At 36.9% G+C, this 15,237-nt stretch overlaps 1 pseudogene; it reads right to left on the bottom strand.

The window, feature by feature from the left end:
* Window positions 1-11,565: 11,565 nt before the first annotated feature.
* On the bottom strand, window positions 11,566-11,719 carry LOC112440142 (small nucleolar RNA U3; annotated as a pseudogene).
* Window positions 11,720-15,237: the final 3,518 nt, after the last annotated feature.

Consider the following 15,237-nt stretch of genomic DNA (forward strand, 5'->3'; position numbering starts at 1 on the left):
GAGGAAGATATTTGTAATATATATATATGACAGAGAGAAAAAATATAGGTGCACAGAGATTCCTTCATAACAGTGGCAAAAACAAACAGGCATTTTTTTGTTGTTGGGGTTGGGGCGGTGTTTTTTGGTTTTGTTTTTTGTTTTTTGTGGGGTTTTTTTCTGTTTTTTTTTTTTTAGAAATGAAATCTCTCTGTATTTTCCAGACTTGTCTTGACCTGGTCTCAAGCAATTCTCATGCCTCAGCCTTTCCAGTCACTGGGATTATAGGCGTGCATCACCACACCCGACTATTAAATAAAAAGGTTTTAATTGATAATATTTTCAAACATTCTATGTGTAACGAGCTCTATGAATACTACAAAGTACAGATGCTAAAATGCTTTGCAGTTTTCATTGGTATTTGAATAAATGATAAAAAGAAAATATAAGGAAAAGCAAAGTAAGATAATGGTTTCTAAACTGTCTTTCCCAGAACCTTAAAATTTCTGGGAGGTCATTCGTCTTCCATAAATATTTAGTTCAAATTTCATTATAAGGCCTGGCACAGTGGCTCATGCCTGTAATCCCTGCACTTTGGGAGGCTGAGGCAGGCAGATCACCTGAGGTCAGGAGCTCAAGACCAGCCTGGCCAACATGGTGAAACCCTGTCTCTACTAAGAAAAACACAAAAATTAGCCAGCCATGGTGGCGGGTGCCTGTAATCCAAGAAACTCAGGAGGCAGGCAAGAGAATTGCTTGAACTCGGGAGGCAGAGGTTGCAGTGAGCCAAGATCGCGTCACTGCACTCCAGACTGACCAACACAGCGATACTTCGTCTCGAAAAAAAAAAAAAATCATTAAAAGAATATGCTTTCAAATAAAGCCTCTGTGGTGGCTCATACCTGTAATCCCAGCACTTTGGGAGGGCAAGGTGTGAGGATTTTTCGAGGCCATGAGTTTGAGACCAGCCTGGGCAACATAGTAAGACCTCATCTCTACAAAAAAAAATTTTTTTTAATTAGCCTGGTGTGATGGCGTGTACCTGTAGTCCTTGCCACTTGGGAGGCTGAGGCAGGAGGATTGTTTGATCCGAAGTGTTTAAGGCTGCAGTGAGCTATGATTGCTGCCTGGGTGACAGAGTGAGGCTATCTCTAAAAAGAATAAAAATAAAAATATATATATATACACTTTCAGATAAATAAAGCAAAAAATTAAAGTGTATACTTTCAACAATATATGAGAATTATAATTTAAAAGAAAATCTATGCTATACTCTACTGAAATAGGTTCTGTACCAAATAGGAACCCACCAACACATTAACTTGAGCAGCCAATTTCTCTTACCATTTCTATAAAAATATTTGAATTTAATGTAAATATGTACTTTATTAATAACATATAGCTCTGAGTTTTTTTAAATTCAGGATTTCTTTTAAATATATAAAAATTGCACATTCAGGATACTAATTCCTATCCATATCAATTATTACTTTTAATTGTCAAATTCAAATTTAAAAACAGAAATAAATTGAATGGTAAAACTGATCAAACTCTGCAACTATTTTCTGTTACACTTGACTTTTAATATCTATGTTCATAGGGATAGCTTTTGTTAACATATCTGACTTTATAAGCAAATACTATGAATGTGACCTTACAACCAAGCATTCTAATAGAATACTGTTTTCATCTGTTGTATATGCTGATTTTTTTCAACAGATGTCTAGAGAAGAAAATAGTTCTCTTTTTAAAAAGGTTGAAAACCGCTTGTGTTAAGTATTGTTTAAAATAAATTGTGGTACAAGATACATTTTCTCTTTCATTGTAAGATAAAATAAGAATGATCAATAAGAACATAATATAAAGGCAACTCATCCAAGAGAAGGGTGACCTTAACCATTTAAATGGCTTGCTTTGCCAGATAATCTGGAAAAGAGTAGAATTGATGACTGATAATAAAACACAATTATATGTCATTTGGTGTCTTTAGCTCCTTTGTGATACAAGAACCTACACTGGGTGCATCACATCAAAGACAACTGATTAGCTGTGCATAGACTCTTTCAACATTTGAGAAGCATGTGCTCAATCTATTGGTTTCTCTAACACTTGAAAATATGACTCCACAAAATAAAACAGTAAAAACCAAGAAATACTATTTCGTTGTGGGTTCTGCCCCATCAAGTCCTCCTAGAGCATTAGAGAATTGTTTTTTAATCAAGGCAATTTTGCCAACCCCCTACACCCTTCACCCCTGACATTTGGCAATGTCAAAGACACTTAATTGGCACCACTGAGAGATGCTACCCCATCTAGTAAGTAGAGTCCAGGAACGCTGCTAAACACCCTACAGTGCACAGGGCATCCCCCACAATAAAGAATTATTCAGCCTAAAATACCAAGTGCTGAGGTTGTGAAACTCTGCTTTACAGAGTCAGGGGTAAATTTTAGACTGTTCTAGATTCATTCTTGTGCTTCTAAACTCTTTTCCTTCACCTCCTTTCTGCTTCTTCATAGTTCTCCAGTGACAGATTGATTTTTTTTTTTTTTTTTTGAGATGAAGTCTCCCTCTGTCACCCAGTGGCGCGATCTCAACTCACTGCAACCTCCACCTCCCCAGTTCAAGTGATTCTCCTGCCTCAGCTTCCCAAGTAGCTGGGATTGCAGGCATCCACCATCATGCCTGGTTAATTTTTGTATTTTTAGTAGAGACGGGGTTTCAACACGTTGGCCAGGCTGGTCTCGAACTCCTGACCTCCGGTGATCCGCCCACCTTGGCCTCCCAAAGTGCTGGGATTACAGGCGTGAGCCACCGTACCCAGCCTCTGTTGGGATTTAGATGGAATTTTGGTGAGGAAAAAATTAGGACAAAAAATGTTGGAATGTTTCCCAAGGAAAATTCCACTAAACAGTTGTGTACAATTATCTTCCAAACAAATTTAGTCCAAAGAACCAGCACTTCATTTAGAACCAGTAATTCCTAGTCACTGGAAAGAGAAGCTGGGAAGTTTGTCTGTACTCTAATCAACTCTTGGCCTTAACTCATTCTTATCTGAGACAGTCAAATTTCAAGACAATTGAGCTGACTTCAGTTTCTCTATACCATCACATTCCAATCATGAATTCTTTGAGAACACACCAGCTCTCTAAATAAAAACTTGGGAAACACCCTATATTTATCAGGAAGGTGAGTGTCTCTTCACATGAGCATTCTCATCTATTCTGTGTTGATTTTTTTTACTATATTCAACCATGGAGAGTGTGAACTTCTCTTGACCTAGCTCCCACATTTGAGTACTGTGTTACTGCAACTCTCTATGCTTAAGTACACTGACAACATACAATACTCAACTAAAAATGCCATTTTATGTGTAATTCTACAGACAAGCATAATGGCATTACGCCCAAAACAAACATCTGTGCCCTCATCTGTATGTGTTCTTTCCAGATTCTCAACTTTTAATAATAGCAGGATGGATGGCTTTTCCTTTTCATGATTTATCAGTGTTGACCAGACAGAACAGAATTCATTTTAACTAGATGTCTATGAGATCCTCACAAATGTGAACCTAGTAGTTTTCCACCAATTTCCTTCTGAACTATGTGTGACCTGATGGCACTTTTCAACAATACACAACATTGGCATGCTTCATTGGATGTTTCTTCTAGGTCAGGACCAAGATTTAAGGGTTGAGATTTATTGAACAAAAATCTTGCAAAAACTGTATGTGAGAATTTATTACTCATCTCTTCTCTTTTTCACATTTGCCTCAAGCAGCTGGAGATCACTTTGAATTTTTAAATCTAGGATACTCAATTATCAGAACAAAATTTGCAGCAGTAAGAGTCGTCAATTATTTTCCATTTAACTATATTTTGAAAAATTTAGAAATGACAAATAATTATTTTTCTTAAACTTGCAATTATAAAATGGTGGTTACTTCAAAAATGCTTTTTAGGCCGGATGTGGTGACTCACGCCTGTAATCCCAGCACTTTGGGAGGCCAAGGCGGGCAGATCACTTGAGGTCAGGAGTTCAAGACCAGCCTGGAAAACATGGTGAAACCCCATCTCTGCTTAAAAAAAAAAAAAAAAAAAAAAAATTAAAAAATAAACCAGGCATGGCGGCAGGCCCCTGTAATCCCAGCTACTCGGGAGGCTGAGGCAGGAGAGTAGCTTGAACCTGGAAGGTAGAGGTTATACTGAGCTGTGATCATCCCGTTGCACTCCAGCCTGAGCGACAGAGCAAGACTCTGTCTCAAAAACCAAACAAAACAAAAATGCTTTTTAATAGATAAGCTTGGTTTGGATTTCCTGAGATATCTGAATCTCTTTTTTTGTGTGTGTGGATTTCCACAAATAGTATGTTTTCACTTAAAAACATAATTTTAGAAATATTCTCATCCTTGCCAGTTTTTAAAAATCACAAATACATTTAAGGCTAACATTCTTCACCAACAAGTCCTCATTTATCAGGTTTGGCAGTAGCGGTTAATGATGTTCTGATTAACAGAAGATTGATTCTGAAGAAGATATTTATCTACAAAAGATGTTTTTGAGAAAAAGAAATTATTTCCTGATTTGGTAACATCCTATGACACATTCTGACTCATTCAATGTAAGAGGCCAATTCCCCAAAAAGCAATTAAATCAAAATAATTTCTACTTATGTAATGAAGATATATAAAATATATACTACACATATATCAATTTAGTCCAAAAGCAGCACTTCATTTAGAGTCAGTCATTCCTGGTTAATATCCGGTGATAAACTGTATATATATATATATAGTGTGTGTGTGTATGTGTGTGTGCTTGTATAATAGGATCTTCACCCAGCAGTGAATGGTGAAACTGACTGTAATAGAAGTTAACCAGTCTGTGCTCAGATTCTACAAGGAAGTATGCAGGAGCTTATAAGCCATCCCTAGAGGCTTGCCTCACAGGAGGAGGTACCAACAGCTACCAGGAGAGGAGATCTAAAGTAACAGGAACTGGCAAGAGGTGAAGATGGAGGAGAGGGGTCTCAAAAACAAGCAGAAAACATAAAAGCCATTCTAGCAGCAGAGATGACTTCAAATCTTTCCAGCTACAAATCTGAATTGGTTCCAGTGGCTGAGCTAGGACACAGCATGCTAGTAGAAGTCAAGGGCCTCTTGCTGTGGAGAGGAAAGACCCAGCAAGACTGACAGCTGAGCATAGCTGTGAACCTTGGCTCTGACCTAGACTGACCTCAGTTTACTTACAGTATGACCTTGAACATTCTTAACCTCTCTGAGTTTAATTCCTTTCCTAAAAATGTGAATAATATTAGTACTAACCTCACAACGTTGTGAGCCTTAAATGGGATAATACATATGAACAACATGTGATGAACCATATGACACATAATAAACTCTTCATAAGTGCTCATGGTTATAGTAATAATAATTGTAATTACTATTATTATTATGTCCTGATCCACAAAACAAATAATTGCAGAAACTGTTTGTACCTTAGGTGTGATAGAGTGAGCACTGTGTGTAAAGTCAGGAGATATTTTGTCTAGAACCCGTGTAATGATAGCAAACCTCACTTTTCTGCATGTCATTGTCTTCATTTTTATGTTTTAGAGATGAGGTCTCTCTCTATCACCCAGGCTGGAGTGCGGTGGGTACACTTCATCATAGCTCACTGCAGCCTTGAATTCCTGGCCTCAGCCTTAAGCCTCCTGAGTAGCTGGTACTACAGCATGAGCTGTGATGCCTGGCCCTGTGTGTCATTTTCTTTTCTTTTCTTTTCTTTTCTTTTTTTTTTTTTTTTTTTTTTTTTGAGACAGAGTCTTGCTCTGTCACCCAGGCTAGAGTGCAGTGGTGCGATCTCCACTCACTGCAACCTCCGTCTCCCAGGTTCAAGCTATTCTCCTGTCTCAGCCTCTGGATTAGCTGGGATTACAGGCACCCACCACCAAGTCTGGATAATTTTTTGTATTTTTAATGGAGTCGGGGTTTCACCATGTTGGCCAGGCTGGTCTCGAACTCCCGACCTCAGGTGACCTGCCCACCTCAGCCTCCCAAAGTGCTGGGATTACAGGCGTGAGCCACCGTGCCCGGCCCTGTGTGTCATTTTCTTTATCCAATTTAATTAGTTAATTTCTAGTTAAGGTGTTCCTTAAACACCTAAGATTTTTTTCTTTTGTCTAAATAAATGAAAGGTCATCATATGGTAGAAGAATTTAACTTAAGAATTCCAAATAGAAATATTTAGTTCATCAGTCTGGATATAAATTTGTGGGGAAAGAAAAAAGTCAAAAAATAACTTAAAGTTGCAAAAGTTTATCAATGATGGACAGAATGCTTTATTAAAGGACATCAGTTGCACTATTAAAAATAATCTAGAGCCAGCATGGTGGCTCAAGCCTGTAATTCCAGCACTTTGGGAGGCCAAGGTGGGCAGATCACTTGAGGTCAGGAGTTCAAACCAGCCTGGCCAACATGGTGAAACCCTGTCTCTACTAGAAATACAAAAATTAGCCAGGCATGGTGGCACACATCTGTAATCCCAGCTACTCAGGAAGCTGAGGCAGAAGAATTGCTTGAACCTGGGAGGTGGAGGTTGCGGTGAGCTGTGATCATGCCATTGCACTCCAGTCTAGGCAACAGAGCGAGACTCTGTCTCTAATAATAATAATAATAATAATAATAATTTAGTATAATGAAGATTTCTTTGCTGTCAGACAGATTTAGGTTTGAATTCCAGTTCTACTATTTCTTGATCACCCTGGATAAATTATGTAACCATCTTTTTCTCATCTGTAAAATGAAGATAATAGTGAATTTTTCTTAAAGTTATGGTAAAACTAAAATACAAACATGTATTAAAATAATTTGGCATAATGATTGGCATATTAAGGCACAAAAATAATAAAGAGCATTGTAAATATTCTTGTACCTTTTTTGACGATTTTTAAAAAATTGGTAGCAACCGAGGCAACATATTTATTTCTTGAAGAATTTACAGTTGACCTTGAGTGAGTTATGTAATCTGTTTGAACCTTGATTTTGTTATGTATAGAATGGAAAAAGTAGTGCTGCCCAGAATATTGTGGGAATAAAATAAGTCATGAAAGAGGTCCAAGAATAATGCCTGCCCAAAATAGAGGTTGCTTTATAAGGTAGTTGTGAATGTAATTTACCACACTTAACAAAAACATTATTTACATTTAATTATTTGAAGGTATAAATATTTACCCATTCTTTAAAATAATCAAATGAACATTGTTGTTCAGAGTTTTCTCTGTTGTTTTAGGGAACAATGGAGTAAGAGAATAAGCAGAGGATTATGAGAAGTGTTGGAAGATAGCTCTGAGTAGAGTGATGCTGAGCTTAATCTACTTTCCATGATGAGGTCATTTGCACAATAGAGAAAGCATCCATTTGTTTGTAAAGTGATCAGATTGTAAGCACCAGGCATTGTTTGTTGAAATATTTCCTTTCACTTGTAGATCTCCAGTCTTTTCTACACAGCTTGACAAGTGAAGTGGAATGCCAACAATCTCCTCTCAACAAACTCAGAAGATAAAGCAGAGAAGAAAAGAATGTACTTAAAGACGTGGTTCAGGACTTCACACAAATGACACCACTTAGAAAACACAAACAAACTTTAGCCTTAGCAGAGTCAGGACCAGCCTGAGATCTTTCTGCAGTGAAATTGGGATCGATCTGAGGTTGAAGCCTAGTATATTAATCATGATCGGTTGCCTCAATTCACCTAGAAACATACATAAGTTATCTGCTAATGGCTCTACCTAGGTAATTGTTCACAGATCTTCAAATAGTTTTCCAAGAGCACCAAGTACATCAAAACCTAAAGTGTGTAAGCATGCAATAGAAAAAGGGTAATCAGTAAGATTGTTAGATATGTTACTTATACTTCCTTGGTATAAAATTGTGATGGCTTCCCACGAACTTCTATGCTGATACTGGCATTGGAAAACAGCTAGATAACTTTTTCAGCCACTAAATTCTGATAATCATTGCCTGCCATTATCCAAATCCTTATCTTCTTGGCCTTTGCTCTCCCTTTCCCTGTATTAGGCAAGCGAAGAGATTGAAGACAGCAAAGTGCATTGGAAAGAATCCACAAATGCCTTGTGGCCTGGGACATCTCACAAAAAGCTAATTTGAAAAATGAGCGTAATTCTTACTTCATAAGAATTAATGGAGGCCGGGTGCAGTGGCTCATGCCTGTAATCCCAGTACTTTGGGAGGCTGAAGTGTGTGGATCACCTGGGGTCAGGAGTTCAAGACTAGCTTGGCCAACATGGTGAAACTCTATCTCTACTAAAAATACAAAAAATAGCCAGTTGTGGCGGCAGGCATCTGTAATCTCAGCTACTCAGGAGACTGAGGCAGGAGAATTGCTTGAACCCAGAAGACGGAGATTGCAGTGAGCCGAGATCATGCCACTGTACTCCAGCCGCCTGGGTGACAGAGCGAGACTCCGTCTCAAAAAAAAAAAAAAAAAAAAAAGAGAATTCATTGAGTTAGTTCATGTAAAGTTCTTGGAGTAAGACCTAGCACATGACAGGTGCTATTAAAATTACAGAATCACATATCCCAGTTTGTCTAAGCTCGTCTCAATTTATGCTTGTTTTCCAGCTTCTCAGTTAGTTTGGTATTTGTCATTCTCAAGGGGTCCTGATTTGAATGATTGATAATTTATGTGCTCAACCTGTGTGAATGTGGTAAAGCTACTATTATTGTTGTTATTAATAAATTGTAGGGCCAGGCGTGGTAGCTCACGTCTGTAATCCCAGCACGTTAGGAGGCTGAGGAGGATGGGTCACCTGAGGTCAGGAGTTTGAGACCAGCCTGGCCAACATGGCCAAACCCTATCACTACTAAAAATACAAAACTTAGCTGGGCATTGTGGTGGGTGCCTGTAATCCCAGCTACTCGGGAGGCTGAGGCAGGAGAATCACTTGAACCCAGGAGGCAGACGGAGGTTGCAGTGAGCTGAGATCACATCATTGCACTCCAGCCTGGGCGACAAGAGTGAAACTCTGTCTCAAAAATAAATAAATACATACAGAAATAGTAAACATGTATGTCTAGTAGTTTTGTGGAATCTTGCTTATAAATGCACATTACATGTTGAGCTATTAATACGTGCTACCATGTCCTAGAGTCAGAAAAGTGTAATAAAAAAGCTAATTCTTGGACATTTACTTGCTGTGTGATTTGATAAAAGTTACCTACCCTTTCTCAAACCCAAATCCTGTGCAATAAAGCCAGATAATATATAGCCAGTGACCTATTGGTTGTAAGAATCTAGTGAGATATAATGTATATGAAAATGTTTTGTAATTTATAGCACTTGATATAAATGAAACAAATTCTTAAACTAAAATTCAACTTAAGGTATTATGTTTCGATAAATACCATATTTACCTGGCTGGCTTAATACTTCCACAAATATTCTATGTACCTAATGTTTCAGATATATTACTGGATTTACAATATTCATTTAGAAAAAAAGCATCACACGATGCAGTGGTGCAAGCCTGTAGTCAGTCCCAGCTACTTGGAAGGCTGAAGTGGAAGGATCACTTGAGCCTAGGAGCTCAAGGTCAGCTAGGCAAGATAGTAACTTCTGTCTCAAATAAATAAATTAAATAAATAAGCATCAAGGAGTCAAAATGAACTGCTTGCCCAATCATGCACTAAGAACTCTAGAACTCAGTTCTTCCTGCTTCTTGACTGGCTTTGGGCACTTGAATAGACACAATAGAATTAGTAGTTAGGTGCATGGGTTTAAGTCTTTGCTTTGCCATTACTGAGTTGAGTAGCGTTAAGCAGGTTGTTTAATAATTCTAAGATCTCAATGGGGTAAAACTATTATTACACAAAATTATTATTCTGAGACATAAATGAGATCATGATTATACAAGTCTTAGCACACAAGCCTTAGCACAGTGACCTTGATATGTCTGACACATAGTAAAATATGAATAAATGTTAGCTATTGTGTATAATTTTTTTGAACTTCTTAGCAAAGCTCTGAGGTGAGCTCAATATCTCTATTAGACTGTATTTTTATCATTGTGGAGCAGGAAGAGGTCAACAAACAGATGACTAGCTCCTGACAGTAAGAAAATTCTAAATGGTATCTTGTGGTTGGCAGGAAGACAGCTGTTGACCCAGGTCAGCAAGTATTTATTAAGTAATTGGTATATGCAAAACACGCTAAAAATAGTAGAATATAAGAATATCACTAAAAGCTAATAGTTATAAGCAGCTTATAATAGCCGTTTGGTAAATGACACAGGTAAAAAGGCAGAATATAGAAAGTGGTGTAAGAAAGGTATAATAATAACACTGGGGCTCAGTGAAGGTTATAACACCGTGTTGGGGTTAGAATTTTAAAGTTCTCATGGAAACAGGGCTGTAGATGGTGATATTTTAGATTGGTTCTGAGGTTTGGATAGGCAGAAGGGAAGGCAAGAACATTCTAGGCAGAACTGAAGGAAATAAATAAAGACTCATTCCCAAACATTTAGCTTTTGGAGTTAAAGTGCATACATGGGCTACTGGTGTGAAACTTAAAAACAAGACAATAGATTTTTTAAATCTCTGTATCAACCCCACTCATGATAATCTACAAAATAACTACTATTCACTCACTAACTTCAACGTATTATTTTCAGCTGTGTTGGATGTTTTAGAGGTGAAAGGCATTTGGTCTGTACTGAACCTTTGAAAACCATTTCAAGTGAAACAACCTGGGTTTTTATATTATGTATGTTTTATGAATGTGAACCCATATATAATCATGATCATTTACTGCTGATAAATTATATAATAATGTGACTGGTATAGAGCAAATCAGATGTGAGCCTAAGTCATACCAATAAAACTAGATTGAATTATTCTCCTATATAGTATCATTCATTCTTTTACTTAAAAAACAACAAACATTTTAAACTATGTGCCAAGAACCGTGAATAAGGAATTAAAAAGTAAAAGTCTATATATATTGTTAATCTATTATAAACAACAGGAAATAAAATTGGTTCATAATTCCCATAAGTATATTCTGTGAACATCAAAGTCTATTATAGCTGTTATTTTCACTTCATTTGAACGGATGTGGTCTTTTACAAATTGATTTTTCTCCTTTTTTTTTTTAATTTCTGAAAATGAGATTTTCTGCTTACTTGTTTCAGTGTCTTGAACCAAGGAACTACAACTTACCACTATTGAAAAATCTGCATAAATGTACATTGAGTTTTATATACTTACTACATTTATCTAAGGCCTAAATTTAGCTTTCTAGTACAAATTAAGCCTGCCAATTATTGAAAATAATATTTTTAATCCTGATTGTAAAGATATATATGTACTCTCTATAGGAGATTAAATAAATCTTCTATAGAGTTGATAAAACAAATCCTGTTCCTTCATTTTTATATGAGAAAGAAATATAACTAGGATTATTACAACATCTCCTACAACTCTCAGAATCTTCACCACCTTATTAACCTGGTGTTTGGATTCTCTTTATTGTATCTTTTTTTAAGAAAAAAATTCTTAAATTAAAAATGGAATCGCTCAGACTGCATTCCTTCCCGAAGAGCAAAGCTGGCTTCACACTAAAGAGAGAACACTGCACCTCCTCCTTCTGGCTCCTAGTGCTCTACAAAGTTGGAGAAACTTTTCTAGTAATGAACCATAGCAATGATGCTGGGAAGTATAGTCTTTGATATATCTTTTAAAGCATAGATTTTTCACTGAATCAGCAATCACTCTTGGAAAATAGATGTAGACCAAAGATACATATATATATATTTGAGGTAGGAGCTTGCTCTGTCACCCAGGTCAGAATATAGTGGTACAATCATGGCTCACTGCAGCTTCAACCTCCCGTGCTCAAGTGATCCTCTCACCTCAGCATCCCAAGTAGCTGGGACTACAGGCATATGCCACCATACCTGGCTATATATACATATATATATATTTTTAATTTTTTTGTAGAGATGAGGTCTTGCTCTGTTACCCAGTCTGGTCTCAAACTCCTGGCCTCAAGTGATCCTCTGGCCTTCGCTTCTCAAAGTGCTGGGATTGCAGGCATGAGATGCTGCGCCCAGCCTATAGTATTCAAAATTGTGCATCTGCAGCATTCCTTCAAGCAGCTTATACACAAAATCAAATCAATTATTTTGGTGATCAACCTAATAAAAATAGCACCATAATTTTAAAAAGAAGAATTGTTTTGGCTGAATTAGAAGCCTCCATATTAATCCAACCTCTATGCATGTCATAATGGGCCTGATTTGGGTGCACTTTCGTATCTAAAGCATGATATTCAAAAAGGGCATATAAAATGAGAATGATCGTTTGGAGACAGGCTAAATTTTTTCATGGCAACAGGAAAAAAAACCATGAAATACAAGATAGTTCTGGAGTTCTAGCCCTCAAGCTGAACAACTGTTGGAGAAAGCCTTTCAACTTCCTATAGAGCAGTTAACAGAAGTGCTTCTTCACCAATATCTTGCATATGTGTTGCTTCATAAATGCAAGTAATATTATCAGTAATATCAACAGAAATAATTTGATATTTTAAATTCATAATGAAATCATCATTTTAAAGGAAAGAAGGGAAAATTAGAGTGTCGGCCTTGAGCTTCTTTCATTAGTCTATCTAGTGAGTCTCGGTCTTTCTCTGCTTACAATGACTTTTATGCATATTTCTAAAATTAAGGAAAATGCCAGAAATACAAGTTGTTTGTGTATATAGGTGGTCCTACTTCTGTTATTTGACAATAATGACATTTCAATAATGACATTGAAACAAACAAAAAATGTCCATTTGGGGCAGAGGAACTGACCCCAAAATGTAACTGAGTAAGAAATGCTAATGTTTAGTAAAATACGAGGATGCTACCTGAGGAGGGCTGTGAACTACTTCCTTGGGCTCAATTTCATTCTCAGCCTTCTTAACAATACTTATTTCAATATGAACATTAAGCAGTCAAAAGTAGGGAAGCATTCAAAATATATTGTATCCACCCAAGAAGGCATCTTCCTGTATGAGTCAGTAGGTGTCTTAAGAGAGAATAAATGGTTTAACAACCCAAGGCTTTGTATTTTCCCCATTAATCATTTATTTTCAACCAGGCATGGTGGCTCATGCCAGTAATCCCAGCATCTTGGAGGGCCCAGGCTAGAGGATCACTGAAGCCCAGAAGTTCAGGACCAGTCTGAGCAACATAGTAAGACCTCATCTCTAATTAAATATATATATATATATATATATTTTTTTTTTTTTTTTTAAGGGCCGGATGTATTGGTTCATGCCTGTAATCTCAGCACTTTGGGAGATGAAGGCAGGCAGATTGCTTGAGTCCAGGAGTTTGAGACCAGCCTAGGCAATATAGCAAGACATTGTCTCTACAAAAATAGTACAAAAATTAGCCAGGCATGGTGGCAGGTGCCTGTAGTCTCACCACTCAGGAGGCTGAGGTGGGAGAATCAATCGAGGGCCGGAGGTTGAGGCTACAGTGAGACACGATTGTGCCACCGCACTCCAACCTGGGTGACAGAGAAAGACCTTGTCTCAAAATAAAATTAAATTCAATTAAAATAAATAAATTTATTTATTTATATTCTTCCACTACATTACTATGAGGAAAAATATTCAACACCTAATTGTCCTTTGCTCTTACAGATAGAATAGATGACTTCTTGAAGTCAAACCCTGCTGAGCAAATAGTATATATTCCAGTGCATACCGGGCAAGCAGTATATATATAATGGTTGAAGACATTTTCTGGAACAGAGAAAACTAGAGCAACACCAGTCCTACCACTGTTCCTTCCAGCAGCTCTGTAACTACACAGCGTCTGTGACATTTTTCTCTCAATTTCAACGGCCTAAACATTCAAATATGGTGGGCACTGACTGCCACTGTGTTTTCCTCATTCTATTATTTTTCCCTTTACTCAAAGGGAAAGCTAGAGACATCCCTCCCTGACTAAATGGCCTCTATCTCCAGGAAAACATGTCACTACTGTAAGGAGAACATAAAGACCCCATTATGTCTTTACTTCTGTATTTACTTTTTTTCTAAAATCTGAACTGTACAATTTGTGAACATAGGCATTCCAACATCAGAGTTAGGTTTTTTCACTGTATCATTCTGTTAACCCACCCTTTAAAGAATTCAAATTTAACATAGTTTGCAGCTTAAAAGCAGCATAAAATAAAATTTCAGAAAATGTCATGGCAACACATCAAACATTTAATGTCAGGTTCCCTTATGCTCATTGCATTGCAAAAGGCAACCACCAATTATGCAATTTTGAAATGATATTTTACTTTGTAATTAAAACCCAGGTTCCTTGTGCTTGATATTTGTAGAGCATCTGTGCAAAGCAATTGCTCCCTGGGAAGGGAAGATGGTATCTTTGCACTTTCAAAGACCTCTGCCTACAGTGCTGTTATAAATAAGCTTTTTTCCTTTGTTAGCTTAATGCACCTAACTTCACACTTAGATATGTTATCAAGGAATCACTAAATAGCATGCATGCATAAGTTCATTGTTTAGAAGTTGGTGTAAATTTTATTACTAGACAGTTCCTTTGTTCCATATGACAAATATTGCCTTCATTTAATTATAATGCTGAAAACTTCATCTGATATGTACCCAGCGTTTAATTGTTTTCAATCCTAAACTGACATTTTTGGACTATTTGAATATGATTTGAATAACAATGGGCCGGTTGGTATGATGCTAAGGAAAAGAAGATATCTGTAAAATTGCCAACAGTACATCATCTTTTTATGGTCTCTTGATTCTCCTTTACCGTAGGCTTTTTATAAATAAGTGAAAGCCATACATTTTACTTGCCTCTTTAATTGAAGTCCATTCATCTTAGTGACCCTATCCTGTATACTAATGCTGTGGGGCGCACTTTATTCTGACACAATATAGCTATCATCTTGCCTAATAAAATAACAGTACCACACACATTTAAGTTTTTATATATATATATATATATAATTTACTGTCAACCAATGGAATAAAACTCTATCTTACTAAAGTCCAATAGACTAAGGTACAATCATAAATGCAGGTATTTTAATAAATGAAATACTTTATTATTCTTTATTTATTTATTTATTTATTTTCCAAGACAGAGTCTCACTGTGTCGCCCAGGCTGGAGTGCAGTGGCACAATATCGGCTCACTGCAACTTCCGCCACCCAGGTACAAGCA

The sequence above is a fragment of the Pan paniscus genome, chromosome 5 (assembly GCF_029289425.2).
Source record: "Pan paniscus chromosome 5, NHGRI_mPanPan1-v2.0_pri, whole genome shotgun sequence".
NCBI lineage: Eukaryota > Metazoa > Chordata > Mammalia > Primates > Hominidae > Pan > Pan paniscus.